The sequence below is a fragment of the Alnus glutinosa genome, chromosome 12 (genome assembly GCF_958979055.1).
Source record: "Alnus glutinosa chromosome 12, dhAlnGlut1.1, whole genome shotgun sequence".
NCBI lineage: Eukaryota > Viridiplantae > Streptophyta > Magnoliopsida > Fagales > Betulaceae > Alnus > Alnus glutinosa.
Genome location: NC_084897.1, coordinates 602,501 through 629,279, shown reverse-complemented (window position 1 = coordinate 629,279; position 26,779 = coordinate 602,501). Strand labels below are relative to the sequence as shown.

The 26,779-nt window shown below is 39.2% G+C and overlaps 1 long non-coding RNA gene across 1 annotated transcript; it reads left to right on the top strand.

Moving 5' to 3' along the window:
* Nucleotides 1–1,317: 1,317 nt before the first annotated feature.
* LOC133851141 (uncharacterized) lies at nucleotides 1,318–3,639 on the top strand. The gene is made up of 3 exons (XR_009895753.1): nucleotides 1,318–1,409; nucleotides 2,118–2,177; nucleotides 3,342–3,639. It is a non-coding gene; the product is annotated as an uncharacterized LOC133851141 (long non-coding RNA).
* Nucleotides 3,640–26,779: the final 23,140 nt, after the last annotated feature.

Sequence of the window (26,779 nt, the reverse complement as noted above, 5' to 3'; positions counted from 1 at the left end):
AATATATATATAGATATTTATAAAACCGGTTACCCAGTTATTAACTGGTTTTTTAAAATGCTATAACCGGTTTCTTGGCTTCTCTGGTTAGTGGTTGTTGGCGGTTATTAGCGGTTATCGGTTATCAGTTATTTTTTGTTAATAACTGCCCCACTTGTACACCCCTAGGATCACCCAATTCTTGGCGTCCTAGCGAGTGCCCACTGGCGATCCTCATGACCTTGTGCACGCTCCCCCATCTCAGGCCGGGCAATGGCTCTGATACCATTTGCAACGACTCACCCCAACGACACAATACTGTCCGATTTTGGCTCCCTCGAATCAGGCTTCACTCTTGCAAAAGCACGCTTAATTGCGGAGTTATGATGAGCCTCTTCATATTCAACCGAAATTGACTTATGAAGAGTTGTAAAAGCAAGTGTTGGATCGCAAGAAACACAACTAATTACCAAAACTATCCCATTAGTGAAAATTCTATGGTGAAATCGTGATGTAGAGGAAGCCACACGGGTGCTTGAGCAACAAATGCGGAAGTGATTTTCCCATTTGTTCGAGTAAACCGGGATATGATTGCTTTGTCATATCACTTTCACACAATTGTTTCGAGTAAAATGCATACTTGCATGAGTGTTATGAGTAAAATGCATGCATGGATGTGTATAAAACGACCTAGAGTCTGAAATTTCGAGGACGAAATTTTCATAAGGTGTGAAGGATGTAATGCCCAAGAAATTATTTAATGAATTTATTAAGATTAAATAAAAATAGGTCTATTTAGTGTGATAATATAAAACAAAGAATCCTATGGACTTTTAAATGGTAGCCCATGAGTAAAAGGGAATTAAACTACCATCTTAGCCTATGTGTAAATTGACAAGTTTTAGCCCCACTTTGTTCTTATTTTCAGATAAGGTAGAAGGGCACTCTTGGTATCTAGTATCTACACTCATACCTTGTCTCCTCTAGTTGTCTTACATGTGGGGACCACTCTCACTTTTGACTCTTCCTCACTTTACCATCTAAATATACAAATTTTCACTACCTTATCTATGTGGCAAGGTGGTCCCCAACTTTATTTATTTTTTTATTATTATTTTTTTTTTAAAAAAACTCTAAAGCTAGTGGGGGACCACCTTGCCACATAGACAAGATGGTAAAAAGTTATATATTTAGGTGATGGAGAATCATATCTCAAAGAAACCATAGCCTTATTCTTTCTCTTCTTATTTTTTTAATTTTTTTTTTTTTTTTTTTTTATACACTTTGACTTTTCAACACTTCAAACAACACCACTTTGATTATTCTCACTTCTCATGTGCTACACTCAACACCTCTTCACTTTATGGATTATGGGCAAGCTATGAATCTCAACATTTGAAGCTATATTTTTGTGCTTTTTGGGCTAAACTGTAAGTCTCTTCCCCTCTCTACCTTTCATGTGTTCTTCATCTTCTTACTCATGTCTTTAACGTGGGATTCGGTTTTTGGCATGGGTGTTGTTCCAAATTGAAGTTTTCATCGGTTTTTGAGCTTTGGGTAACGATTATTAGTGCTAGGACTTCCAATCTACCGATTATTTTGAAGTAATTTCGTAATCTCTAATTTTTGTCTAAGTTAGGTCAATTTTGGGTGTTAGACTAAATTGTTAAAATTAGCTTGAGGCTTTTGTGTATAGTGAATTCCTATGCACTATTTAAGCCATGGGTTGGTGGATTAAAAGATTAAAACTTCAATTTTATTAATTGTTGAAATATGGGCATAAACCCTAAATTTGCTGGGTTGAGTTAAATTTGGGGCTTTTAGGTGTTTAAACCCTAGATTATTAATTAATGGATTAATTGCATTTAAAATGTTAATTAATCTTAGGTTATCTATGGGTTCCATAGAAAATGGGCATATATGGGGTTAGATCCTAATGTTAATGAGTTCTATAACATAGAGGTTTTTAATTAAAAACCTATGAGTGTTCTATATATTGCTCTGATAATTATTGGATAATAAAAGTAAACCCTAGAAATTTTATGGGTTTTTCATGGGTCTAGCTCTTGAGAAATTTAAGAGCTAAATGTGAGTGTAGAGTTAGAAATACTAATGTAGTGTGCAATTGGGTAATGCAGCAATACTTAACAAGGCTTTGGTAGAAGATTCTTTCATAAGCCGCAAAGCTTACAGCCAAGGTGAATATTTTACTCACTAAAAACCTATTTCAGCTTTAAGCAAATAAAATGCTATGTTTGAGAAATGCCGGGCCAATGTTATTTTGATGATTATTATTGCTTGTGAATGTTTTCAATATGTTAAATTATATTATGAAATGCTTTGATGAATTATGTTTTGATGAGATTTAAAGTGTATTGATTTGACATATGTTTTGAAGTATCTTATTGCCTGCTAGGGTTGTGATTTGAGAATGTTATGAAATTTGATGACATATTTGTGAAGTTATATTTTGAAGCATGATTTCAAGAGTTTTATTAGAAATTAAATTGTCATGATGTGTTGAGAAATTATGGAAAAAACATGATGCCATTTGATTAAGAGAACATGAAAGCATATAGCATGAGTAGATACATAATAATTGAGAAGCCAAAGTTGTCTCCGTAAAATCTGTAAAAGAGAAAGGAGCCGAAGTTTTTCCCCGTAAGAATAATATGGGCCAAAGTTAGTCCCTTATTATGACTGCCTTGCACAACATGAGATTTAATTATGTTTTTTGGGATTTGAGCTAGACGTATTAATATTCATATGTGTCCTAATGGGAAGGAGCTTGTGTATATTTCTACCGACTAGATTGCATATGATTTAAGTGATATCTAAGTTGGATGTGCCAGTATACCTATGTTCTCTGAAGTTGTGGAATATATACATACTTGTATGACCAGGTTATGATGTCAATTGTTTTTATATAAATGATGTTATGTCTTGACGTGCTAGTATACTTGTGTCCTCCGAAGTTGTTGGATATGTGTATACTTGCATGACCAAACTTTGACGTCTTTGATTTATACTTAGAGATGCACGTATGCTTGTGTTCCCCAAAATTGTGGAATGCTTGTATACGAGCGTAGCTGAGTTAATTGCTATACATATATGTGTGTATATCGTAGTAGAATTTCCAAATTATGTGTACCAGTGTTTACTCTATTAGCTGCACTACGTTTTAAAATAAATGCATCATGTTGATAGTAGCTGTTATTGTAAACATATGGTACAAATAAAAGGATTGGCTCATTACGAAAACTTAGTGAGTATTATACGGATGGGACCTCAGTTTTATACTGCTGAGGTGATGAACTCATACTTTTACATGTACGAACGTGGCTAACACCACGACCGTATAGATGAAGTTCCTTTAGTTGCAAGTACCGCAGACGTCGACGACAACCTTGTGGCAAACTACTTGGGATACTACGACTGGGGCATTTCGCTGGGGTCGTAGATGAGTCAAACTTGGAAGGTCCCCTATTGTAGTTATTTTGTATGTGGCTCGTGTGTCATGTGACACATGTATTTGATGAGCCTTCCTTTTGGTATGTAATTACTAACTCATGTTGAAGCCTTAAACAGATGGACATTATTATGGCTTTTTTGTGTAATTAATAGATGTGTTTATAAATGTGCTTTCCGCTATCTAGACAACGTTTGTATATGTGTTCCACTGCATAGATGAGACTCTGTATATTAGTTATATATTATGGGATGTGTACCATATGTTGGCTGAGTGACAAGTAGTTGTGCCATTGTGATTATCCATTTATATGTGTAAAAATTAATAAGAAAAAGAAAAAGGTCGTCACAGATTGTTATGATAGTTTTCAGTACAGTGTGAACGACACATTTCTTTGATGTTCTTCATGCTCCCACGATCACTGCAAAACAACTAAAACTAAGAGACCCTTTCAAGGGTCTCGCTCCGATGCCTAAATTAGCTTATAAGAGAAAAGTATGTTCAATGCATAAAATAATCAGTCTGTCGTTTATACCTGGGGTGTGGACGAATTGGATTTACTAGTCTCACTTAAACTAGGAGTGCATGATGTTTGATTTGGTAAAGGAGTCATATCCCTATTCAACTGGGAGTTGGACTATTGACTAGATTATTCAAAGAGTCCTTATTAGAGTCGGACCCCAATCGACTTGGAGTAGGATTATTCCAATAGTGATTTTAAAAGCCACATCATTATTAGTAAGACACAATAAGGACATAGGTATAACATCTAGAATTACTCGTCAAACACAACTAAGAAATACAAGTAATTCTAAAAGTCACTCTTGTCCCATTCTTGTGTCAATCTAAGAACGATGTGGCTTTTAAAATTACCACTTGATCAAAATTTAATAATGATTAATCACAAGCTCAATGATGAATTTAAAAGCCACATCATTTTTTAAGGGATACAAGAGTGACAAAAGATTAAATTCTAACATTACTCAAGAAATAAAATAAGAATAAAATCAAATCAAAACATTAATACAAAATATTATAGTATAATGTGAAATTAATACCAGGGTGTATAATATTAAGGGTTAAATACCCTATTGGTACATGGGTTTTAGGCCTTTTTAAATTTAATACCAGAGTTTTCATTTGTTTCATAGGTGGTATATGAGTTAGGGGTGAAAACCCGTTTGGTACCTCTGTTACATTTTTCATCCAAATATTAATAGTATGCCACGTGTCAACCGTTAAGGTTGACACTTGGCACTATATAAAAAATAAAAAAATAAAAAAATTCTTTAAAAAAATATATAAAAATAATAAAATAATACAATTTTTTTAAAAAAAAATTAAAAAGAAAAAAAAAAAAAAAAAAAGAAGAAGAAGAGGGGTGGCTCCTTGGCCACCATGGGCGTGGCCATTCTTTTTTTTTTTTTGTCAATTTTTTTTTGTAAAATTGTATTATTTTATTATTTTTATATAATTTTTTAAAGATTTTTAATTTTAATTTTTTTTTATATAGTGCCACGTGTCAACCTCAGTGGTTGACACATGGCATATCGTTAATATTTGGACGGAAAATATAACAGTGGTACCAAATGAGTTTTTATTCGAAATTCAAGTATCACCTATGAAACAAATGAAAACTTAGGTATTAAATTTAAAAAAGCTTAAAACTCAGGTACCAATAGGGTTTTTAATCCTAATATTAATGGTAAATGTTCTCAACAAAATCAAAATTTAATATTAAGTATATTTTAGATATATTCGCAGGCCTAACAAGTAAATGAGGGATTTTATAATTGACTAAATCTAGAGTGGCGAATACGCGGCCGTATTCTGAAAGGAGGTCTTCCCGTGGGCCCGCCCATTAGATGATGGACAAAAATTTCCTACAACCCACATATAAAAAGGACATGTGTTTTCTACAAACATGTGATTGTCACATGCCAAGGGACACATGTCAATCTTATATGTAGGTTGTAGGAAATTTCCTACAAACCGATTTGGCATAGAAGGCCACTGATTTGGACACGTCCTTCCTGTACACAACCGTGTAATCCAATGCTACTCTCTAATGTACCTGTACAATTCAAGTCCTCCACCAAGTTCTTTCTTTTTCCTTTTTTTTTTCGTCGTTTATAACTTTCTTTTTCTAGTTCTAGGCGGTAGACCCTAAAAAAAAAAAAAAAAGGTTGGTGCAAAACCATTTGAAATTCAGCAAGTTTGTAGTGTTGGCAACGTGCAAAATAATCACAGTACTAACCCAAATAAAGGGCATCATGAAAGGGTCAGAGATATGTAGTCAATCAAATTCAAGAAACAATGACATACCATAGTGTAACACCCGGTCCCATATTAAAAAGAGATGAATAGCTCACATAAAGTGAGTGGTTTATATAAAGATACTCATGGGTGTTAAGTCCCACATTGCCCAGTTACTAGATAAAACTGGATAACAGATTCTAGGAAAGCTCCAAATTGACTAGTCCTTTTGGGTGATAGCACAGATGTGGCTAGCGTTTTTTCTTGAGTCATTACAATGGTATCAGAGTCAGGTTGTAATGCCAGGTTTTTTAGTACTGGAGCACCGCATGACGTGGACTTGACGAGAACGTCAGGGGTTTAAGATGGAGAGTTTATAACACCCTGGTCCCATATTGGGAAGAGATGAATAACTCACATAGAGTGAGTGGTTTATATAAAGATACTCATGGGTGCTAAGTCCCACATTACCTAGTTACTAGGTGAAATTGGGCTTTATAAGGAATTCTAGGAAAGCTCCAAATTGATTAGTCCTTTTGTGATGATAGCGCAGATATGACTAGCACTTTTCATTGAGTCGTTACATATAGCCTCATGAAGCCACGCAGTTGGGACACCCAAGTTCTCAATAAATTGGCTTTTTGATTCTTCTCAACTCCACAATTCACGGTATTGGAACAAGATTTCCCAAATGAGATTCACATGCAGATATGGAAAATCTTCACGGTAGGGCATATGAAGGATCACATAAATGGCCCATTGACATTTCCCCATACACAACAGCTGCGAGACAAGTCCTATGTCAAGACCATGAAGATCATTAGAAGTCAGTGACGGAGGAGGGGGGGGGGGGGGGGGGGGGGCGGTAGGGGCCATGGCCCCCCCTCAATTTCTTGAAAAAAATAGTTACGAGTGGGTGGTGGTCTGTTTTTATGTATTTTTGTTAGTTCCAATGTTACTGTTAAGAATTTTAGGTTAGAAGAGGGAAGAAGACGACTTCAGTGTTTTAGTTATTTTGCCAAAACGTTGCGTTTAAATTATATATGTCACTGAAACGATGCGTTTAATAGGTGGCCGGGTCTGTACTTTCTTCTCAACTTACCAATTACCAACGTCTGACTTTCTTCAAATTCAACCTAAAGGATGCATTACTTAATACATGTTGGCCTGTGGCGCTAACTTTTTCCTAAAGACCAAGTAATTAAAAAAATTAAAAGTAATAGAACCAGCTATTAATATATCTCATATGTCATTTAGGTAAAGCCTTACGAGAATGTCGAAAAGTACATAATTTATTTAATTGAAATTTTTAATTTCAGTAAGAAGTTGAGAATTTATTTATTTTTATTTTCTGAATCTTTGAATAGAGATTTTCTTTACTTCTTTTTTTTTTTTCAAAAAACTTTCTTTTCAATTTTGTTTATTGATTTTTAATTTGAAGAGAATAATAAAAATATAAAACTAGGTTACGTTTAATTTACTTAAAATTTGACTTTATATATATACTTTAACCCTTACTCGGGAAAAAAAAAATTGGCCCCCTCCCGTTAAAATGTCTGGCTCCATCCCTGTTAGAAGTTATAGCACCAATTGCTTCCAATACAGCACACTGATGCCAGATCATATGGTAATCAAGTGGATCATTTGTTGAAGATAAGGCAGTGAACATTGTCTTCAAATAGCCAAAATCTCCCTCTTCACTGGCATGAAGAAGCATAAGATAATATGAGAAGTCAAAACGTTCCTCTGTACCCCATTTAACAACCTCTTCTACTGGTTCTTCATCAATATACACTGGAATAGGATATGGAGCCTTTCCGTCAACAACATGTTGATAAGCCGTGGGAAGCTCTACGAGTTTTGTAGCGACAACATGCAACGTGCTTTTCTTTTTCTATATATGTTTTCTTTTCACGCTTCAATTACACTCTATTTGGTTCGTTCGAAACTATTTTCTCAGCTTTGGAAAATTGAGGAAACGTAAATGACAGAGAAGCTCCAAAGTCATTTACTGAATTGATTTCGGTGAAGCGGTCATGGCTCAGATATATCCAGAGTGGTTTTTAGGGTTACACGCGTGGTGGGAGATCAGTGCTACTCTGGTGGGTGCTGGTGATGATCTGGCGGCGTTCTCTCTGATAGAGGCAATCTCGTAGCGGTAGTGTGCCGCAGTGGGAGGAAGCCGTACGTGCAAAGGCTCTTTCTGGTGTTACTGTGATACCGGCGGTGTGTCTTCTTTGTTTCCTTTTTTATTTTTGTTTTTTTTTTTAAAAAAAAAAAAAATTGTTTCAAAATCCTTTAACAATGAAGTTGAAGGCAAAAGTGGGAAAAATATGTGTTAAACGGCACGTGAGGCGCACGTGAGGCGTTGACCATCCAAGTTAACTACTCTGACTGACTGAAGGGGGGTAAATGTTCCAAAAAATAGTAGTTGCATGCTCTCTTTTGGTCGATGTGTCAATTCGTAGAGGCATATTGACAAAGGGTGGTAATTCATGAGAAAAAAATAATTACCCAAAAAAACTATCTTGTGCCAAAGTAGTTCAAGTGATTATCGTATTCTCTTCTTTTTGTTTCTGTTTCCAATGTTGCGGTAATTGAAGATGGAGAAGGCATCTTATCTATATGTCCCCAATTGGCAATCAAAACAATAGAAGTGGCTGAAGGAATGGATGTAATGGATCTGCTCCTGATTCAGATGTGGATGAAGAAGCTGGCTTAATTCCTCCTTTCAAGGATGTCTCATCTTGGGAGGCTCCGGCTTAGTAGCAGCTATACGGCCTGGGAGCAGAGAAAAAATTGCAGAGTCAGCCAGTCAAAGTATACATTTTTTTCTTTCTTTCTTAAATGTGTGAATATAATCTTTTTTCACATAGCATCTTTATATAGGACTATATACTAATTTGCCTTATAGCATAGTTTGAGCACGGGATCGAGGTTTAGTCTCATCCAAAACCCTAGATTTGGTTAAGTAAAGGTGAAAATTGGAAGGAAGGAAAATGGAGGGTGGATGAAAGTTTTTTCTTGTTCGGTAGGGAGAATAAAGGTGTAGCGCCCCAGATTTTTAGGACATAAATTATAATGGTTTAAATTAATTTTAAAACATTTTTATAAGGAAAAAGAATAACTACGATTATTTATGAAAATAAATGTGTACTTTTATTTGTAGAAATGTTTATAGTTACCATTTGATAAAAACTCAAAACAGACCTTAAACTTTGGAATAACGAAAACAGGGTCAAACGAACTCCGTTTTGGTCGATTCAAAATTCTGAACGCTCGTCTTGAAGTCCTCTAGCTATCCTCCAAATTTCATAATTTTTGGACTCTATTTGATACCCGAAAACATCCGTGAAAAATAGGACCCCTGTTCTGGGAAATTCACATTATTCTTTAATGGGCTATCTTTGGACTTAACCCAACCCATTCCAATTGCTATCTACAAACCCAAACCACATTTCACATGTTAAATTCACATTATTCATTATTGGGCCATCTTTGAACTTAACCCAACCCATTCCAATTGCTATCTACAAACCCAACCCACCTTTGAGAAAATAGTAATTTCATTGAGTGAGAAACTAGGCATAGTAGATTGGTCTAGCAATGAGAATGGTTAAATAATAATAATAATAATAATGTTAGAATAATATATTAAGGTTGAGTGCATTATGGTAGGTAAGTTTGAGTGCATTTTTGAGTGCATTGTGGTAGGTAAGTTTGAGTGCATTTTTGAGTGCATTGTGGTAGGTAAGTTTGAGTGCATTTTTGAGTGCATTGTGGTAGGTAAGTGAGTGCATTGTGGTAGGTAAGTTTGAGTGCATTTTTGAGTGCATTGTGGTAGGTAAGGTTAATTCCCATCCATTGGATCAAAATGTGTCTACTTGATCCTAACCATTCATTCTCTTATAAATAGAACCCAAAATGGAAGACACAATACCCATCAAGCTTCACTCACACACACACCTAAGGCCAAGAGAGAAAATTGTGGGATTTATGTAGTTTTGTGTGATTAAGGCTTGAAGTGTGTGCAAGGAAGTATTTTGGTAAAAGCCCGATCCCGATATTAAGGGACAATCCAAGTAAGGGAAACTTCTACCCCTTCAAAAATTATTTTATTACTTTAAATATTCCTTTATTTCCATAATTTCGATTTGATTCGGTATTTCAAATTATTTTGTTTACATGAAGAATTTATTTTAAATTGATTTTTATTGAGTAAAATGATATTTTGGAAATTGTGATTTTGAGAATTTATTATTTTAACTGAGATGTGAAGTCAACTTTTTGGAATAACAATAAAAGAAGAAAAAAAAACATTTGTGAAACCCTCCAACACGTTGCCCCTGGATACACAAGAAAAGAATGAGAAAGTTTGTGAGAAAACTCTATGAGTTATATATAAAGGAGAAATTGTTGAAAAGGGCACGTGTGTGGAGGAGTTTTGACAAATGTTTTGGAGATTTATAAAAGGGAGTTTTGACAAATGTTTTGGAGATTTATAAAAGGGAGTTTTTGACAAATGTTTTGGAGATTTTCAAAAGAATTTAACTCAACTGTTTTATGGTTGAGGATTTCCTTACTGAGCATGTTTTTGTGCTCACCCCTTATTTTGTTTTTGTTTTCAGGTTATGAACAGAGAGACGTAGGTGGCCGGGATGGGATCTAGGAATGCATTAGGACATTTCATTTATGTTACCCTAAAATTTTCAGTTATTGTATCTTTTATAATTAAATTTTTCTAAATGACCGTTTCCGCATTTATTAAAAACTCTGAGTTTTAAAATCATCATTATTATATTTATTTAAATCAGCATACTAGTTAAGATATTTGGCAGACCTTACGAATCTTTGCAGTTTTTAAAAGAGAAAGTGACGAACCTAACCCTTAGCGGTTTGGGGGCGTTACAGTTTTGGTATCAGAGCAAAGGTTATAAGGTTCTGTAGACTTTAGGAGCTAGATCATTAAGATAGACTTAGTGGGGTAATGGGGAATCACATTCCGGCCTAGCAGAGTCCGTCCTTTCTTGTTTTGTATTTAGTGCTAGGGAATCATTCCCTATATTTTTTTAACACCTCGCTAAGGATTGCAGGGGAACAACGGAATACTACGCCTGCACGTGTATATACTCTAACTCCAGGTGATGTAGCCGCGTCAAACGAAGTAGTGACGGGTACACTTTTGATTTCATTCCACCAGGTTACTGTGCTCTTTGACTCTGGTACAACGCATTCAATTATGTCATACTCTTTTTCACGAGACTATAACTTGATGTCTGAGTAGTTAGATGTAGACCTAGCAGTAGCTACCCTGTAGGGAATTGCATCATAGCAGTTTGACTTGTGAACCCTAGGATTGATCTTATTAAGGTTGAAGTCTCTAAGTTGGAATCAATACTAAGAAGTAAGTTATGATCAGTATCAAAGTATGATAGGTTAAGTACAATCTTTCTCGAGGAATAGCAAATCGCATCGGTTATAGATCAACTTGTTTGGATGATTAGGTATTGATGACCACAATATTTTGAGGTATAGTCATGATTTATGAAATGCTTTTAGAGATATAGATTATAGAAATTCGGATGCTTAATAACTTGGCAGATTTATGGATATTAAGTCAATAAATATATTAAGCATCACATAGATATTTTATGTGCATAGAGAAAAATATTGAAGTTTAGAGAATTCTTGATTTACTGTAGGATGTAAACAAAGATATTTATGATCTGGAATCTGGTATTCTTTTGGAGATGGACACTTAATCTATAGATGCTGATTCATGTGTTTTAAGGACATATAAGAGAATAAGTTGATCGAGTAAATGGATGATATTTGGGGCAATTATATTCTTGTGATCAGATAACTTTAGTGAAGTTAGAATATATTGAGAAATTATTGAAGTTTTCTAGAGGATAGGATAATCCACATGATAAGATGAATCTTTCGGAAGATCTTAAGTTTGAGGAATGCTCTAATTATCATATTTGAGGATTGATCAATGGTAAAATTGAAAACATCAGATACTCAAAGCATAAATTGAACAATAAAAACAAATTAGATCTCACAGTTTTATTGATTCCGAGGCTTAAGTTTCCTTCAACCAATTATGAAAGTTTAGCCGCATAGGGCCATGATTAAAACTAAAAGGAGAAGTTAGAGAAGAGGGAAGAGAATGATGATTTTCTAATCTGATTATTCTCCCCCTTTATTCACGTTCAACCCCCATATTAGAAGCCTACAAAATCTCCTAAAAATATTCTAAATCTTATATCTTATCTTTTAAAGATATTATAAAGCTTATCCTAAAATAAAAATATCTAAATCTGACTAATTAAGGAAAATATTAAAAATAAAATAAAGTTCTAATATAACTAGGAAGGTGGTGTTGATACAGTTTCCGGTATGGTGACGTGTCGCCTAGTGATTTGCTGCCTGGTTCTGACCTTCAACCTTGATTCCTACAAAATAACAAACAACTCGTCGGGGGTGCCGACTACGCCCACTCCGATGCCTAAGTCAGTTCAAATCAATTTTCTGGAGAGTGTTTATAACTTCACAAGTTCAAAGAATGCGTGTGTTTATACCTGGTGTGATGGTCTTATTTATAGGCCGGTAGTTGCAGTCTTACTAGAATTCTTGAAGCCCAATTGGATTAGGAGTTTGAGTCCTAGTCTGGTTAAACCCTGACCTTATCTTCAGGGAATTCGAATGAGGCTGCAGAGTTCAAATTGAATTGCATCCGTACCTTTTTAATCTTAATTCCATGTCATTATCTATCTTATCCCATTAATTATGGAATAGAGGCTTATCCCTGATCTTCTGGGATAATGGCCTTATCACATTCTAAGACAACTGCGGCGCACTTCGACCAACCCCCGAGGTGATAATATCCGAGACATGTTCGCTCCGACAAGACTAGGAGATCTCGGGATATTGCTGCACCATAACAGGGTTGTGGAAGATCCGAGATGTTATTATACCGAGATAATATTATCCTCGGTGTTATCACACCGAGGTGTTATCACTCCGAGGCAATCTTCTATATCGGTTGTAACTCAAACTTCCTGTATGGTCTTGTAGTTTCTGTCAAATCTCCGAGGCATAAATATCCGAGACATGTTCGCTCCGATTAAACTTGGAGGTCTCGGTATATTCCTTGCCGTAACTGGGTTCTATAAGACCGAGGCATCATTATACCTAAACAACCTTTTCTACTGTTCTTAAAAAATATCCGAGACGTAACACCGAGATGTTTCAAGATCAGAATCCACGTGTCTTCGGGGTTAATTTTATGCCCAACAGTTACCCCCCTAATTCTCTAATTTCAAAAATAAATTGAAATAAGAGAATTATTCGTAGCCTGCCAACCTGTACCTGCTACTGTAAAGGGCGCGTCTTTTCAAAAGTTTAAATGTTTGAACCTTACCGCTTCTTTTTCCAATAACGACGTCAGCTCTGTACCGCCGTCCTTTATCATCATGTCGCGATATTATCGAGGTAGTGCCATTTAATTCCTGGATCTGAAACGTGCGCCTTTTCAGTTTTCTGAGATATTGACATGATGGCGCCCTTTGATATTTCGGACACGTGGGGGGGTGGATTTAATGTTTTGGAATACTTTCACTATTCATTCTTTGACATATTCTCATTCTCTTTCTTTATCTCCATTGTCGCCCTCTTCCTAAGTTCTTTTCTTTCTCTGAAACCCCTGTTCCTCCTCTTTTTCAAATGGCTCCCAAGAAGGCTGCTTCGAATGTTCCTGCTACATCTCGGGCCCAAACTAAAAGGTCCAATGGCTACGTATGTAAAGACCAAGAAATTAAATAGGAAATTTGGAAATTTAATAAATTAAATTTATTAAATAGATGGGGTTTAGAATTATATTCTATGTAATAATAATTGTGTTATTAAAATAGAGTAAGCTTAAGATAAAATAATAGTAAGGGTAATAATTATTATAGTGGGTCCTAGTTGAATAAACAATTAATTATATTAATAAAAGTATGGTTTAGATATATGTGGCGTCAAATATTAATTATCAAAAGATAGAATTTTTAATTTAGTGGGTCCTGCTATAATTTATAAAAGCTGGGGGTTTTAAAATAAAAGAAATCTTATCCTGCCATGTGTCACCATCGGATTGGCTAAGAGAAGATTTCCCCATCTTCTCCCAGCCACTCACAGTGGGACAAGTGTCCCACTTCTTTTCTCTCTTCCTTTTCTTTTCTTTTCCTTCTTTTTCCTTATCCTGTTCGGATCTCTCCCCCTCACCCGCACCCCTCTCCCCCGTTTCTTTTCTTCTTCCATGCCTAATCTCTTCCCCCTCTCTCTTTTCTTCGCATTTTCTCTCTCTCGGCTCCACTGCTCTAGCCGACCCTCTCCATTTCTCCCTCTCTTTCCCTCTTCACGCACAGCAACCCTTGAGCCCACGAGCAACCGAACGTGAACTGGGTTCGGTGGGTCTACCCATTTTCTCCGGTGGTTTTTTGCAGAAATTCGTCGGTAAGATTTCTTCTTCCTTCTTCTTGATTTCACTTCCATTCCTTTGATTTTTCTGTGGAACCGGATGGGTTCCCTTTGGGTTGGATTTAGGCCAAAATTCTAGGGCTTTTGTTTTGATTTTTGGGGTTTTGACCGGACGATGTCTTCTCCTTAAATGGGTTTCGGTCTGTGGTTTCAATCTATGATTATTGCTTTGTTATGAGTTGATTTTGAGTAGGAATCATGGTTGATAAATGAGATTAGTGATGGTTCTTTGCATTGGCCGAATGGGTGCTGTGATTTACTTTTCTTGGCTGAATCGGTGTGGATTTTGAAGCTTGAGTTATTTCCCATGTTTTAGTTGTGTTGATTTTTGGAGTTTTAGTTGGGTGTTGTTTGAACCGATTATGGGAGTTGATTTTAGGTTTAATTGAGTGTCGATTTTTGGGGGATAATCGGATGGGTTCTATTGAGCTTCGTTTACTGAGCTTCTTGATTTGTCTTTGGCCCTTGGTTTGATGAGTTTCACTGATTTGGGTTTGTATTTGTAGGAAATGTATGGAGACTTCCTTCCCTTGTCCAGATTGTTTTGGGTATTTGAGTATATGATTCTTCGATGATGTTTTCTTAAGGTTTGTTGAGAGAATTCGGTTGTGAATGGGGGCTGGTTTTGGGATTCCTTGTTGTGGCCATGTGTATTGAAATAGCGAAATGTGGTGGTGTTTTGATCGGCCTAATATGGAGATAGATTTGGAATTCTGTTTTGGGGCTATTTTAATTGATATGATTCTTAAGCTAATTTGGAGTGAATATTATAGTGTTGAATTGTTGAATGATGTTTACTTGAGTTTCTTAAGTTTATTGAATGATGTGGACAACCCTATGGATATGGATTTTTAATAGTTAGTGGCCTTCTAAGTGTGATTGATTCTTGAGTTGTTTTGTTGGAATGATGGGTTGTTGACGTTCTTGATTATTGGAATTTCGGGATGGGCTTCCATGGTGTTGTTTTGGCGATAGCTGAATGGAGATTTTGATGGGTGTTGTTGGTAGAACTCCAAATCTAGTTTGAGTTGGTAGCTTAATGATAATTTGTTAGGGATTGAGGTTAATGGTTATGGTTGATTGATTGATATTTTGGTGTTGATTTAGTAACTCTTGATTTCTATGGCTAAGTGATGTATGGGTTGAATTGTGGAGGTTGGTTGATGATTGATGTTCATGGAAAATTGATGAATATGGGCTAGGTTTGTTATATGGAGGGGTATGGTATGGAATTGAGTACCGAATGGTACTATAATTAAGGAAATTAGTTAGATTGGTTGTTGGAATTGTTGAAGTATAATCTTGGTAGCATCATTAGAGTTGTGGTGGACTAAAAGTAAATTGAACGCATGTATAGTGCTTAGCTTTTAGGCCTATGTATATGCCTCAAGTTTTTGTGTGTGTAAATATTAGTAACCTAAACTAATAGGTGTTACTAAATTGGAATGTTATAAGATTAAAGTCCTAAATCTAAACTACCTAAATGGTTAGTAATTAATAATAACGTCAAAGAACTATAAATTACTCAAATAACCCTAAGCTTGTAAATATAAGTTAGAAGACTTATAAAACATATAGGTGTAATATAAATCCATTATGTGACAACCTAATAACTATTCACCTAACCATATCCACATTGTATTTATGTGTACTAATGGATTAGGATTAAGTGTAGTATGTATATACGTATACATATATATATGTATATGGCTTAAGTGTATATATATTGTTAACTTAGTAAACAAATGATGAGCTAAAAAAAAAAAAAAAAACGGTTAACATAGGTAATGTGATACAATAGTAATAAATAAGCTAATAAAATAGTAAATACATCATTGTATTAATAAAGAAGACAAAATACGAATCTTCGTTCTATGATTAACCTAATGGTAGCCGAAGTACCTAGCTAGTCTTAGAAGCGGGTAATGCAACGTGTGAGCACGCGGGTAATCTAAGTGTCATAGAGTATAGAGTTCCATAGTGTTGTCTAACATTATGGGTATTTGCAGGGTCGTGTCATAATTGGAGACTTCAATGGGTGCTCCAATGTAGAGTTGGAGTCGTGAGTCCAATGCAACCAGGTGATATTTTACTCACTGAGAAACTGTTATTTTTATATATTATAGAATCGCAAATATATATGTTGTTCTATAAATCCGAACCAACTGTATGTTGAATATATCTGTTTTGCTTGATTTGAGTACTTTAGAGTATGTTCAAATATATTAATGATGTTATGAAATGATGTATGAATGAAAGATTTAAATTATGCAAAGTAGAATGATAAAATTACATGTTGATTGGTTTAGCGAATTTGAAGAAGGCATGATTTGCAAAGAATAAGAGTATAGAGTTTGAATTGTAAAGTATAAAGCATGAGCATGAGCATGAGCATAAGAATGAAAGAAAAAGTAAGCCTCAAAGAATGAAAAGGGAGGAAAGTCTCACAAGGAATGAAAGGACCATCATAAGCATGCCTATCATTATTTAAATTGTGTAATGTTTTCATGATATAGAATATTGTAGTTTTTATGCTAGACGTATTAGTATGCCTAAAAGTTTTAATGGCAAAAGAGCTTATGTATACTGTTATCCTCTAGTTGCATGATTTAAGAACATTGAGCTTTGAAGTTCAAGAGTATTGTCATGGTTCGGTATGAGTAATACAGTGTCCTAGGAGTAGGTAGATGAATTGTCGTGGCACGTCAGTAGGAAGTGCTTGGATACCCGAGTTTTACTCTAGTAACCGCATGGACAACTACATGCTCGACATGAAGTTGTAATGCCCTAGGATCCTGTGTTAACCATGTTCGGAAAATGATAGTAAGCTTGTACTAAAGAGCGAGATGGCATGTTTTAAGCTTAGTGTGCTTGGTTTTGACGCTATTGGTTGCAATATCAGTGTGGCTTGGGAGTAGGTAGATGGATTGTCGTTGCACATCAGTAGGAAGTGCTTGGATATCAGAGTCTTACTCTAGTAACCGCATGGACAACTATGTGCTTTGACATGAAGTTGTAATGCCCTGAGGCACAGTGTTATCACAGTTAATAACGTTAGACCTATGTGCATTTGAGCTACCAACATAAAAGTATTATTGTAGGTGGGTTTATACGTGGTTGCTTCCATGCCAATGGAACTTCTACGTATGAGTCCAACTACATAGTATGTTTTAAATGTTTTCTCATAGTTGGTGTTTGCTATAACAGTTATGGGGGTTTTTCAAACAAAATTTTATAAATTGGTAGCTGTTATAGTGTAAGCGAGACTAAAAAGAAAATGTTGGTTCTTTGCGAAAACTCAGTTAGTTTAATATCACTGAGGTCTCGGTATTATGTACTGAGGCGGTGAACTCATCATTTCACCTATACGAATGTGGCAAACCCCCACAACTGTATAGATGATGTCTCTTGGCTGTAGGTACTCGGGTCGTAGTTGATGGGGTCGTAGACGTGCATTTGGGATATTATGACCGGAGCTCGCCGCGATGGTCGTAATTGCGAAACCATGGGCGTCCTCAGTTTTATAGGTTTTGTTATTGCTTGTGACGCATGTGACACTCGTTATTGCATAAAGCCATTTCTGTTATGTATTTATATTGAGGAAAGACTTAAAAACATAGATGTTAAATAGCTCTTGTTGTTATTAATTTATGATAGATGTTTAAAATGTGATTTCCGCTATTGAGTTTATTTTTCCGCTGTATAGTAGTTAGATGTCGTACTCTGATTTACCAGGTACATATTATGGAGTATGTACCATATGTTGGCTTTGCGACACATCGTCGTGTCACTGTAGGGATCCATTTGTATTTTAAAAGATTAATATTTATGAAATGTTTTGTAATAAAAATAAAATAAAATAAAATAAAAATTGGGTCGTCACAACGTAGACCTTTCTCCCCTGGAGAGTAGGGTGGAAACCACCCTTTTTGAAAGGTATGAGGGTGTTTTGCGTCTGAACTATGACATTCCTCCAACAGTGAGGATGTTTTATCAAGCATCTGGCGCTCGGCTTATCAACGGCGGCGACATTACCTTATTCGAGCGGATGTTTCTTGCTGGACTCCGGTTGCCTTTTCCGAAGATTGCTCGGGATTTTGTCCTCTTTCTGATGGTAGCTCCAAGTCAGATCATGCCTAACGCCTGGAGATATCTGTTCGCTTTATACATCCTTTGAAGGCTCGTATTGAAGAAGGAGATGAAGATTCTGCAATTTTTCAACATTTATAGACCAAGGCAGACTTCAGAGGGAATGATTGAACTATGTGTTCGTCACCCCCCTATATTCATCAAACTCAAGAGTGGGTTAACAAACAACAAGTTCTGGGAGCAGCAGTTTTTTCGAGTTTCTGGGGAATGGGAATGCCCGAAGGTACTCTTTTGCCCGAGAACCGTAAGATGCCTCGGACTTGGCAATTGCTACGGCCTGACCGAAGCGAGACCCCTTCACTTAGTATATCCGACCAGGAGGATGTTAAGAAGATAAGTGACTGGTCTGCAATTAGGGTTAAAGCTGAGAAATTTGAGGAAGTTGATTTCGACAATCTTGTGACCGAGGAGAATTTGAGGCAGTTTCTTGGATACAATATTCCGAGAGACAAGAGGACAATCACCAAAAGAGGGGCGGTCAAGAAAAGAAATGATGCGCCTCCATCTCTGAGGCCTGTCATCAAGAAGAGACCTTCTAGCCGAGCCGAAGAAATCCCTGAGGATGTTCCTTTGAGGAAGAAGCAGAAAATCCCCTTGGCTGCCTCGGGTGTGAAGAGAACCCCTCCGAGAGTGTCTATGGCTGGAACCAATACCGAAGAGGGATCAGCGAGCTTTCGGGGTTTCGTTCCGGAAGTCTCTCCTACACAAGAAGCTGGTTCTACGCCCCCTTTTGTCTTAAGGGATGAGTCCGGTTCTGACGCATCGTACCAGGGCCTCGATACTCCTCTTGAGGAGACTCATGTCGGAGCTTCCACAGTAACTAGTCCAGCACCAAAGAGATCTGAAGAGGGGTATGAACCGAGACTTGAGGCCCATAACGTGCAAGTCACGCGTAGGGTGAAACATCCGGCGAGGAAGCGGAAATTCAGTGTCCAAGATCGTCTTGTCGAAATAATTTCAGAGGTTGAGCGGATGTGGGGTAAGGCGGTCATTAGGCCTTCTGATGCCGAGGAGGTACGGCAAGAGTCTGCCCCTTCGGGTGGTGAATCTATTGAAGAGAGGGATGAGGATGTTGGCACTCCCCGAGATGAAGCTTCGGTCAAAAACTTTGTGGAGGAAGGCACTCCTCGGACTCCTTCATCAAAGCGTCCAGAAACTCCGCCACTCCCCAGTTGTGATTGTGAAATGGGGTATGAAACCCCCCAAGAACCATGTACAGCTCCTAACCCAAACGAAGCTCAAACAGGAACAACCGAGAGGGGGAATACCGAAGAACCAGAGACTTCTCAGCGAGCGGGTGTTCAGGATACACCGGGCGTTGGTCTCAGAGAGCCTGAAGGATCGAGGGTCAATGCCGAGGCCACAACTCCCGAAGCAGATCTGCATCCCGAAGCTTCTGCTAGGGACAAGTCCCATACCGAGGCCAGCACATCTGAATTAAGACCTTCTAAGTCCGAGGCATCTCCGAGTACGGAAGCCGCTCCCTCTGTAGGCCCAAGTTCTTCTTCCAGAGTTTCCGCGGGCTTTGAGGTCTTGGGCCGAGGCCTTCTTGGTCATCCAATGGAGGCCATAAAAAATTTGATTCCGAAAGGGTTCTTAGGAAATGCAGAGGTTTCCTCCCCTGACAAAATTGCGCAAGGCATTCTTATATCTCATTATCAGGTGAGTTTCCGAGAACAAGCCTTCATTTAAACCAATTTTTCGTTCTTAATCCTGAGTTTGCCTACCTTTCTCTTGTAGCTTTTGGTGAAGATGACTGCCCTCTGGCAGAGGTATGAAAATCGTCAGGTGCAACCTACCGCTCCAGCCCCCGAAGTGCAAGCTCAAGTCTCGAGTCTGGAGAAGGAAGTGGCAGCTTTGAAGGCCCTCCTTCAATCTAGAGATGAAGAGCTTGCTGTCCGGGACTTGACTATATCCGAGGAGCGCTCTGCCAATGCTCATTTGAAGAATGACGTATTGGAGGCAAATGAGCGGTATACTCGCTCTGTTGCAAGTCTTTCTACCGAGCTTGATCGTGCAGATCAGTTATCCTCTCGCTTGTCGGCCGTGCAGAACGAATCCTTCGAAGTGTGCAAGAATGCCTTAAATGCTGAGGTAGAAAATGACAAGCTGAAAGCTGAAGTTGAAAGACTTGAGGCTGAAAGAGACAAAGCTGTTAAGGTGCAAGATCATTCGGAGAGTCTCTTAATTAGGCTTAGGGCTAGATATGACGCGGGCCAAGCAAAACTGAAGCGCTATCTGAAGTAACTGAGCTATGTGTCATTCCTTCGGGACCAGAACTGGGCTCGGGGATGCAATTGGGGTTTCGAAAACTTTCAAACTTTGGTAACGAACCCCAAATATAAGTTCGACCCCGAAACAGTTAGGCCGCAACTGGTTGGGTTTCCTGAGGAAGTAATCTTAGAAATGGACGAATTTGGTAAAGAATTCATGCCAGACGTTCCGAGTTGGGGTGACGACGCACCGGATCCCAGAGAGGATCCTCTTGATGATCCCGCAAGCTAAAAGCTGTTCTCGGGCCTGAATTTTTCTTTATTTCTAAAATCTTTGTAATCTGTAAAAGAGTTTATATATCAATGAAATGAAATTATTGAATTGAAGTCTTAACCTTTCAATTTCCTCATTTCTGAATTTAGATGATCCATGTTCATAGCATCTGGAGACCTCCAACCAAGAGGTTTCTTGTCTTGGGCCGAACTATCCTGAAGGTTCTTGTCCTTCCGGAAACTTTCAATCTTGCCGTGGTTTCCTTTCCATAACCCTTTCGGGTCGTCCGAGGAAAGGATTTGGGCCAATTCTTAATTTATATCCCTTCGGAAACCCCCAACCGAGGGGTTTCTTCCAATTGAATCCTTTCCATGACCCTTTCAGGTTGTTCGAGGAAAGGATTCGGGCGGATTCTAATCGGGATATCCATAACCTTATCCTTCGGAAACCCCAAACCGGGAGGCTTCAACCCTTTGTATCCTTTCCATGACCCTTTCGGGCGAAGTCTTTTCTGGATATCCTTAGTCTTATCCTTCGGAAACCCCCAACCGAGGGGTTTCAACCCTTTGTATCCTTTCCATGACCCTTTCAGGTTGTTCGAGGAAAGGAATCGGGCGGATTCTAGTCCTCATTCTTCGGAAACCCCTAACCGGGAGGTTTCAACCCTTTGTATCATTTCCATGACCCTTTCGGGTTGTTCGAGGAAAGGATTCGGGCGGATTCTTTCCTGAGCATCCCCACCATAACTCTTTAAAGTCGTTCGAGGGGAGGAGTCAGATGGACGTTGATGTAGCTTGATCATCTTTGGAGGAGTTTGATGAAGAAGTGCTTCCATTCTACCTCGGATTGCTGCTTTATTCATAGCAGAGATCAATCGATACCAGAGGACTGTCTGCTCTTCTTTGCTCTCAGTATTGGACTAACTGAGAAGTTTCTTGCCTTAATATCCTTCCCATAACCCTTTCGGGTCATTCGAGGAAAGGAATCGAACATTCTTAGTGTTATTCCGTTAATAACCCCTAACCGAGGGGTTTCTCCCATTGCATCCTTTCCATGACCCTCTCGGGTTGTCCAAGGGAAGGATGCAAGTGGATTCTTTTCTAAGTGTCCCCCATAACTCTTTTGAGTCGTTCGAGGGGGGGAGTCGGGCTAATTCTTAGACTTTTACAATTGTTGATATGAATTGGAAATGAACCTTCTTTATTAAATATAAAATTGTTGAGAAAAACAAAGAATTACATGTAATATTTCTTCAAGTGCTCGACATTCCATGATCTCGGGAGTATCTTCCCTGTCTCGGTCATCAGGCGGTAAGCCCCTTTCTGATGGCATCCCACTACCTTATTGGGGCCTTCCCATTTGGGTCCCATTTTGCCTTCCGTCGGATCTTTCGTCATTAAGCTCACCTTCCTAAGTACCCAATCTCCGAGCTAGAACTTCCTGGGGACCACTTGTTTGTTGAAATACCGAGCTGTTCGATTCTGATATGCTGCCCATGTGACTTGAGCGTCATCTCTTTTCTCCTGCAAAAGATCTAGGTATACCTTGGCCTTCTCGTCGTTAAGCTCTGGATTGTAATAAGCTACACGAAAGCTTGGAGATCCTACTTCGACTGGTATCACAGCCTCAGCCCCATATGTAAGTGAGAATGGTGTCTCGCCTGTTGGAGTTCTTCTTGTGGTTCGGTACGACCACAGCACCTCTGGAACGTATTCAACCCATGCTCCTTTCTTCTTATCAAGCTTTTTCTTCAAAGTCTTCACCAGGGTCTTATTCGTCGCTTCTACCTGACCATTTGCCTTTGGGTAAAGTACCGAGGCATAATAGTTTCGGATACGAAGCTCCGAACACCACTTCCGGAACGGTTCATAATCAAACTGCTTCCCATTATCTGTGACCCAAGCATGAGGGATCCCGAATTGGCACACCACTGACTTCCAAAGGAAACTTGTGATATTTGTTGTGGTTATAACTGCTAATGCCTCTGCTTCTGCCCATTTAGTAAAATAGTCTACAGCTACAACTAAGAACTTCCGACCTCCTTTCCCTACCGGCATTGGGCCGACTATATCCACCCCCCATTTCGTAAATGGCCATGGAGACGTTAGGGGATTGAGCTTCTTGGGACTTGCTTTCATAATTTTGAGAACCTTTGGCATTTGTCACAGGTCTTGACGAGGAGAGCCGAATCCTTTTTGATCGTAGGCCAATAATAACCTGTTCGGATGGTTTTTTGTGCCAGCATCCTCCCTCCTGAGTGGTCTCCGCACACACCTTCATGGATTTCCCTGAGAACATAATCCGCCTCGGTCTTAGAGAGGCATTTGAGCAGGGGTTTGGAGTATCCTCTTTTGTACAGTACTTCTCCGAGGAGGTAGAACCTTGTTGCCTGTATCTTTACCTTCCGAGCCGCAACCTTGTCTTCGGGCAGCAACCCATTTCTAAGGAACTGAATAATCTCTATCGCCCATTCTGGTTCATCCGGTGTTGGATTTGCTTCCATGACGTTAGCCTTCAGAGTTATTGACGGCTCGGTCAAAACGATAATCTGCCTTTTCGATGATTCAATCTCTTCATTTGTTCCTGATGCGATCTTCGAGAATTCATCGGCTCAGATATTTTCATCCCGAGGTATCTTTGTGATGACGACCCTTTCGAAATAAGATTGGAATCGGCGCACCTCTTCCAAATATCTGGTCATTCGAGCTTATTGTGCTTCAAATTGTCCTTGAACTTGACCCACCACCACTTGGGAATCACTTCGGATTTCAACATTAGTTGCTCCCATCTCTCGGGATAATGCCAAACCTGCTCTCACGGCTTCGTATTTAGCTTCGTTATTTGTTGTGACAAAGTCCAGTTTTACAGCAAAACTGAACTCTTGACCTTCAGGATTTCTGAGGAAACCTACCCCGCTTCTGCCCTGTGCTGAAGAGCCATCTACAAACACAACCCAGGTTAATTCTTTAGGGAATTCTTCCGCTTCGGGAATGTTACAAAATTCCATAAGGAAATCTGCCAGAACCTGTCCCTTGATAGTCGTCCGAGGATGAAACTCGATATCAAATTGTCCGAGTTCCATCGCCCAGTTGACTAATCTTCCCTAGAGGTCAGGTTTTTGCAGAATCTTCATCATCAGATACTCGGTCAAGACTCTAATAGCATGAGCCTGAAAGTATGGCCTCAATCTCCTGGCTGAGATAATCAAAGCGAATGCCAATTTTTCGATCCGGGGATACCTTTCTTCTGCTCCATGTAATGCTTTACTTGTAAAGTAAACAGGTTTCTGAACTCCTGAATCTTCTCGGACTAGCGCCGAGCTTACCGCCGAGGGGGATACTGCCAAATAGAGATAGAGTATTTCCCTTTCAGTAGGGCGGCTCAATAATGGAGGGTTTGTTAAGTATTCCTTCAACTTCCCGAAAGCTTCCTCACATTCCTCACTCCACATAAATGCTTTTCTCAAAATTTTAAAGAAGGGAAGGCACTTATCTGTTGACCGTGATATGAAACGGTTCAGGGCCGCAATCCTTCCTGTCAATCGTTGGAGTTGTTTCGTTGTTCTCGGGGCTTCCATCTCAAGGACAGCTCTGACCTTCTCCGGGTTTGCTTCAATGCCCCTCTGTGACACCATGAACCCCAGAAATTTGCCTGAAGAAACTCCGAAGGCACACTTCATAGGGTTAAGCTTCATGTTGTATTCTCTCAGAGTCCGAAAAGTCTCTCGGAGGTCTTCTATGTGTTTGGTTGCCTGAATACTTTTAACCAGCAGGTCATCTACGTATACTTCAACGTTTCTACCAATTTGATTTCGAAACATCCGGTTCACCAGTCGCTGATAAGTGGCTCCTGCATTCTTCAAACCGAAGGGCATCATCTTATAGCAGTAAAGTCCTCGGTCTGTGATGAAAGCAGTTTTTTCGTGGTCTGCTTCTTCCATGTAGACTTGATTGTATCCCGAGAAGGCATCCATAAAGCTTAAGAGCTCGTGTCCGAACGTTGAGTTGACCAACAAATCTATCCGAGGCAAAGGAAAGCTATCCTTTGGACATGCCTTATTCAAGTCAGTGAAGTCGACGCACATCCTCCACTTGCCATTAGACTTCTTCACCAGTACCACATTGGCCAACCACTCAGGATAATCCGCCTCTCGGATAAATCCGACTTTCAATAACTTCTCTACCTCTTCTGCAACAGCTTGATTTCGTTCGGCAGCAAAAGTCCTTCTTTTCTGTTTCACAGGCCAATGATTTGGGTCCACATTTAGTTTATGGACAATGACCGAGGGATCAATCCCTAGCATATCTTCATGGCTCCAGGCGAATACATCACTGTTATGCTTTAAGAACGCCACCAGATCTTCCTTCACGAGTTGGGGGAGTTGTGAGCCTATATGAACTTTCTTTCCCGAGTCACCTATTTCGAACTCCTCCAAGCCTTCCACAGGCTCTCCCAACGGTGACTGCTATTTCCCGTCCTCCTTAGCTTTCTCACCCAGATTGTGCTGCCTCGGGGTGTCTTTCAAGGATAAGTTGTAACAACGCCTAGCCTCCTTCTGGTCTCCCTTAACCACTCCAACTCCTTCCTCTATCGGGAACTTCATACTGAGATGCGGTGTTGAGGTCACAGCTTTTAAGTCGTTGAGAGCTGTCCTTCCGATAATGGCATTATAGGCCGAGACTCTGTCAACTATCAAGAACTTCACCATGATGACCTTTTGCCTCGGATAAGATCCCGCTGTCACAGGAAGATCAATAGAACCAAGAGGCAACACCTTTTCTCCAGCGAAACCCTGTAATTGGCATGAACCGGGACCACCTTTTCTCGTGGGACTCCCATGTGATCAAAGGCTGACTTGAACAGAATATCAGCCGAGCTCCCTGTGTCAACGAGGATCCGTCGAGTCTGATAATTTGCTATTGTTAGGGTAACCATAAGGGCGTCTGTGTGCGGAAGTGAGACTCCAGCATAATCATCATCCGAGAACCCTATAATCAGAGGGTTATACTTTCGAGACTTTGGGGGCTTTTGGACCGAATATACCTCGAAATCATCCAGCTGCCTGGCATATGCCTTCCGAGCCGAATTGGACTCGCCTCCTCCTCCAAATCCTCCCGAGATGGTGTGAATGATAGGAAGGTTGCCGTGCTGCTCCACCCGAGCTCTGCTCCTGCTTCTCTCCCTTCTTTCGTCCCTCCGAGGCCGAGGGGCTGGCTCTCTGCTTTTTCCTCTTCTTTCTTCTTGTCTCGGTTGATAGTTTCTTCTTTCATTTCGATCTTCTTATCTCCTTGGCCACGGGTATTGGTCCCGCTCCTGTTGATTTCTCTCGTTGACGAGAAATCGGACTAGTTTCCCGTTCTCAATGAACTTCTCAATCAACTGCCTCAGTGACACACATTGCTCGGTCAGGTGACCATATGAATCATGGAAGGCACAATATTTGTGAGCCAAGCGCGGAGGTGGATATCCTGGAATGGGCCTTGGCCTCTAGTAATTTGGATCTTTTTTGAGTTCCATAAGCACCTCGGTGAGAGAGGCATTTAATGGAGTCCACTTATAATCTCCGAAATTCCTCTTCTCCTTCTTGTACTCTCCGGGACCGGCGTCCTGTATGGGCTCGGGATTCTTCTTCTTCTTGGGCTTCTCGGTGGAAGGCTATTTTGCTGCTGGGAATTAGCGAGAAGGGCTCGGAGTGTTTCCTCTTGATTAATGTACCTGTCCATCTTTACCATAAAGGTATGAAGGTCTTTCGGTGGTTTCAACGCCAAGTCCGCCATCAGCGGTCCGTCTTTCTTCAACCCTTGGAAAATTGCACCGTAAATGAAGTCGTCTGGTGCACTTTCTGTCTCCAGCTTTTCCTAGTTGAATCTCCATAAATAGTCTTTTAAAGACTCGTTCGGTCCCGGCCGCACA